We start from the raw sequence: 6,000 nt of genomic DNA, 5'->3' as shown, positions 1-6,000 counted from the left end.
CTTGTACCATTCCTTCTGAAACTATGCAAATCAATTGAAAAAGAGGGAATCCTCCCTAACTCATTTGATGAGGCCAACATCATCCTGATACCAAAGCCTGGCAGAGACACAACAAAAAAAGAGAATTTTAGACCAATATCCCTTATGAATATCGATGCAAAAATCCTCAATAAAATACTGGCAAACCGGATTCAGCAGCACATCAAAAAGCTTATCCACCATGATCAAGCGGGCTTCATCCCTGGGATGCAAGGCTGGTCCAACATTCGCAAATCAATAAACGTAATCCAGCATATAAACAGAACCAAAGACAAGAACCACATGATTATCTCAATAGATGCAGAAAAGGCTTTTGACAAAATTCAACAGCCCTTCATGCTAAAAACGCTCAATAAATTCGGTATTGATGGAACGTACCTCAAAATAATAAGAGCTATTTATGACAAACCCACAGCTAATATCATACTGAATGGGCAAAACTGGAAAAATTCCCTTTGAAAATTGGCACAAGACAGGGATGCCCTCTCTCACCACTCCTGTTCAACATAGTCTTGGAAGTTCTGGCTAGGGCAATCAGGCAAGAGAAAGAAATCAAGGGTATCCACTTAGGAAAAGAAGAAGTCAAATTGTCCCTGTTTGCAGATGACATGATTGTATATTTAGAAAACCCCATGTCTCAGCCCAAAATCTCCTTAAGCTGATAAGCAACTTCAGCAAAGTCTCAGGATACAAAATTAATGTGCAAAAATCACAAGCATTCTTATACACCAGTAACAGACAGAGAGCCAAATCATGAATGAACTTCCATTCACAATTGCTTCAAAGAGAATAAAATACCTAGGAATCCAACTTACAAGGGATGTAAAGGACCTCTTCAAGGAGAACTACAAAGCACTGCTCAGTGAAATCAAAGAGGACACAAACAAATGGAAGAACATACCATGCTCATGGATAGGAAGAATCAATATCATGAAAATGGCCATACTGCCCAAGGTAATATATAGATTCAATGCCATCCCCATCAAGCTACCAATGAGTTTCTTCAAAGAATTGGAAAAAACTGCTTTAAAATTCATATGGAACCAAAAAAGAGCCCGCATTGCCAAGACAATCCTTAGTCAAAAGAACAAAGCTGGAGGCATCACGCTACCTGACTTCAAACTATACTACAAGGCTACAGTAACCAAAACAGCATGACACTGGTACCAAAACAGAGATATAGACCAATGGAACAGAACAGAGTCCTCAGAAATAATACCACACATCTACAGTCATCTGATCTTTGACAAACTTGAGAGAAATAGGAAATGAGGAAAGGACTCCCTATTTAATAAATGGTGCTGGGAAAATTGGCTAGCCATAAGTAGAAAGCTGAAACTGGATCCTTTCCTTACTCCTTATACGAAGATTAATTCAAGATGGATTAGAGACTTAAATGTTAGACCTAATACCATGAAAATCCTAGAAGAAAACCTAGGTAGTACCATTCAGGACATAGGCATGGGCAAGGACTTCATGTCTAAAACACCAAAAGCAACGGCAGCAAAAGCCACAATTGACAAATGGGATCTAATTAAACTAAAGAGCTTCTGCACAGCAAAAGAAACTACCATCAGAGTGAACAGGCAACCTACAGAATGGGAGAAAATTTTTGCAATCTACTCATCTGACAAAGGGCTAATATCCAGAATCTACAAAGAACTCAAACAAATTTACAAGAAAAAAAACAAACAACCCCATCAAAAAGTGGGCAAAGGATATGAACAGACATTTCTCAAAAGAAGACATTCATACAGCCAACAGACACATGAAAAAATGCTCATCATCACTCGCCATCAGAGAAATGCAAATCAAAACCACAATGAGATACCATCTCACACCAGTTAGAATGACAATCATTAAAAAGTCAGGAAACAACAGGTGTTGGAGAGGATGTGGAGAAATAGGAACACTTTCACACTGTTGGTGGGATTGTAAACTAGTTCAACCATTATGGAAAACAGTATGGCAATTCCTCAAGGATCTAGAACTAGATGTACCATATGACCCAGCCATCTCATTACTGGGTATATACCCAAAGGATTATAAATCATGCTGCTATAAAGACACATGCACACGGATGTTTATTGCGGCACTATTCACAATAGCAAAGACTTGGAATCAACCTAAATGTCCATCAGTGACAGACTGGATTAAGAAAATGTGGCACATATACACCATGGAATACTATGCAGCCATAAAAAAGGATGAGTTTGCATCCTTTGTAGGGACATGGATGCAGCTGGAAACCATCATTCTTAGCAAACTATCACAAAAAGAGAAAACCAAACACCGCATGTTCTCACTCATAGGTGGGAACTGAACAATGAGATCACTTGGACACAGGAAGGGGAGCATCACACACTGGGTCCTATTGTGGGGAGAGGGTGGGGGGGAGGGATAGCATTAGGAGATACACCTAATGTAAATGAGGAATTAATGAGTGCAGCACACCAACATGGCACATGTATATATATGTAGCAAACCTGCACATTGTGCACATGTATCCTAGAACTTAAAGTATAATAAAATAATAATAATAATAAAAGGATGGAAACAAAAAAAAAAAGAAAAGAAAAGGACTCATGAGTGGGATATGTCATTTAACCTTTCAGAAGAACCCAAGATGGAGAACCCAAGTATGTTTTTGAAAAAATTCTAGATTCTTAGTTGGTGCTGGCTCAGTTTTAGTGTTTGGATCACAGACATTTGCATTCCATCTCAAGGATTTCCCCATACCACCCTTAACTCTCTCCACCTGTGTTTTTCCAGTGCTACAGCATACAGTCTTACTTCTCTGTCCTCCTCAAACCCCACACAAATAAAGCCCTCTTTAAGCTCATCCTACTGGCAACTAACTTTCCATCTCTCTGTATTAAGACTTCTAGAATTTGCCTTTAGCTCCAAACACCTTGAACTCAGGACAAATGAATTTTATTTTAGGGCCTCAAAGACCAATTCAAGAAAGAAGTATGCAAATTAAATGACATATATTCTTGTCCAGTCACTGAAGATTTCTTTTCCTATTTATCTTCTCAGGTAATAATGGGTGAAACTGCCATCTCACCCCCAAACTAGCTTCAACACTGGTCTGCAGCACACCACTCTACTTTCCTCTTTAGGCTCAAATTTCAATCTGTAAAGTCTCAATGTAGTATAAGAGAGATAAAAAAAGACTGGAAATCAGATAGTCTGTTTTCTGGTTCTGACTCACTCTGTCCTTGGGAAAGTTACTACCATGTATGTTAAACTATATGACCTTTGAGTGGTGGTTTCCCAGCTGTGCTTCAAGTAATCTTTAGACTTGCTGCGATCATCATTTCCCACCATGTGATAAAAATTCAAGTTGTCTAAGGAATATTTGTTTTAGCTGTTTTCTACTGATTTGAAAAAAGTTTGAAAAACACCTATTTTACAAATGAGGGACCAGTGTTCCAATGAGGTAAAGTTATTTATTGAAGCTTGCATAGCTGGTAGCTGCTCAGTGCAGAAACAAGACCAGAATATGTATCCACATTCTCATTCTCTATAGTTTTTTCTTTTCTATTGCACTATTTTGTTCTGCTTCACCTTAGGATGAAATCCATTTTAGTCAATCTCAGGTTATATTGCAACCATTTCAGAGAAGCATAATCATCATTGCATACAAAGAGCCCATTTGATTATTGCTACTTTAATTCTTTCCAAATTAAATTTTCTGTTTGGTTTTGCTGGCATATAGAAACACTTTTTCCTATAATAAACTTGTGTCAATAAATCATACTAAATTCGTTTACTAATTCTAATGTTTGTAGATTATTTTGAATTTTCTACATACACAATCACATTGTCTACAAATAACATTTCTTAAATAGTTACCAATAAATATTCTATAATCAAAACCTAAGAATCTATACATTCCTAAGGGGGGCAGCAATTTTAAGTAATTAATCTAAAGGATTCTTTAAAATTGAGAGATTTCTATGCAGTAGCAATAGCTACTAGAGTAACCCTTGACTTGAAAACTCACTGAAAATTCAGGACTCTGTGTAACATCCAACACCCAGGGCTTCAGGGTTACTGCTGATTGGTGTAATCATTTGCAAAGTTCAAGTTCCAGAGAACATTTATTTTGAGAACACTCTAGGTGTTGCTAGGCCTCGGGATATGACAGCATTACCTTGTGTTAGCTAGCAATAAGAAAAGAAGCTTTGTTTGGATTAACATATATACCCTCTTCATTGTGCATATCTATTTTTTCCTAAATAATTTACAGGTTAGGTCCAAGGACGCCACGAACTCTCCTTAAACGTGAGTAATATGATGATTTCATTTTCAATCTTAATATTTCAAAATTGTTGATCATGTTTCCAACAAAATTACCATTTCATTCATAAAAATACATAACTCAGACTATAACCATTTCTTTGTCTTTCTTTTTTATAATCGCTTTGTTTAAATCTGAAAAGAATCAGAGGTCATGTTTTTTAAACAAATGTCATTCCAGAGGACATTTGAGATCAAGTTTCTCTATGAGTTAAATTGATTAAAAGTAAAGCAAACATACTCTTTAGCCAAGGTCAATCATGCACCTGGACTACCCAGCTTACCTTGGCTATAGTAAATATCCTTTCTTGAGCCTCTGGGCATGCACAGAAAAAAAATTAAGAAATAAGAAATTTAGTAAGTGTAAAGGAGATGTAAAGCAAGAATCTATAGTTGGGGCTAAACTAGAGCATCCTCTGAAATCTGTTGGGTAAGATATGCTGAACTGCCTTGCAGACAAATGGTTCATGTGAGTGAAATACATTAGTAGGTGACAGGTTAGAATAAGATGGGCTTCTTTTTAATTGAAATTCTCTAAATGCTCATAAAGCTATCATCAATGGTTCAATGGGATCACTGATTTTTGGAAAACTCAAGAGAGGATGGCAACTATGAGAAAACTGCAGAATTTCTGCTCTTCTACCATGGTACTGAATTGGTAGACTTTTTCCTATCTTCCTCTATTCACTGAACATTCTTTTTTTCTGTGTTTGTATGAAAATTGTATAGTAATGGGTAAAATGCCTGCATGTAATTTTAGATACCTCCAAAATGCCTGGAGATGTGGAAATTAATAAATTAGAAACCATATGATACGATATGCTAGGTCATCATAACAAAAAAGTTCAGAGAAGTAATTATTTTTATTTGAATGAAAATTGTTGCTGGGTGCGGTGGCTTGTAATCCCACCACTTTGGGAGGCTGAGGCAGGTGAATCACGAGGTCAGGAGTTCAAGACCAGCTTGGCCAAAGTGGTGAAACCCCAAGTCCACTAAAAATACAAAAAATAGGTGGGCATGGTGGCAGGTGCCTGTAATCCCAGCTACTTGGGAGGCTGAGTCAGAGAACTGCTTGAATCCAGGAGACTGAGGTTGCAGTGAGCCAAGATCGTGCCACTGTGCTCCAGCCTGGGTGACAGAACAGAACTCTGTCTCAAAAAATAAATAAATAAAAATAAAATTGTTTTAACATAAAACAGTTTTTCTTCCTAACAACAGAATATTAAAATAGAAAAGCTACCAATTAGCTCTTTCATTAGTACCTCATCAAATAAGTTGTAATGTTTCCATCTTATATCAGGCTCCATATTGCCTCAAAACAGTTACAGCTTAAAGAGAGATCAGAATATTTTATAAGGGTTCTGTTTTTGCAGTTTTTGATAATAATTGGAATAAAACTCACCCATACATTTCAAGCTTTCGGAAGTTAAAACATAGTGTCTGCTGAGAACTGAGAACTAGTAATCTCCTGCAATTTAACTTCTCCAAATTATTTACATGAAAATTTCACAAGAGGCTTTAAGAATTTGTTTTCTCTACAATTGAGAGAAATATTCTGGAAGATATCTGTCTCATCCAACATCTAAAAAGAAAAAAAAATTAGACAAAAAAGTATCTATTTAGTTTTTCTTGCTGAAAAGATCCCTGTATGAGAAG

At 36.7% G+C, this 6,000-nt stretch overlaps 1 protein-coding gene across 1 annotated transcript in view; it reads left to right on the top strand.

The window, feature by feature from the left end:
* Positions 1–4,112: 4,112 nt before the first annotated feature.
* Positions 4,113–6,000, top strand: part of C6 (complement C6) — a 78,361-nt gene continuing 76,473 nt past the window's right edge. Inside the window, 1 exon segment of the mRNA XM_033179456.1 lies at positions 4,113–4,329. The gene's annotated coding sequence lies outside the window, so the exon portion shown is untranslated.

Source organism: Trachypithecus francoisi, unplaced genomic scaffold (assembly GCF_009764315.1).
Source record: "Trachypithecus francoisi isolate TF-2019V2 unplaced genomic scaffold, Tfra_2.0 Lachesis_group2, whole genome shotgun sequence".
Classification (NCBI taxonomy): domain Eukaryota; kingdom Metazoa; phylum Chordata; class Mammalia; order Primates; family Cercopithecidae; genus Trachypithecus; species Trachypithecus francoisi.
Note: the sequence above shows the minus strand (reverse complement) of the source record. Positions and strands in the feature narration are given on the sequence as shown.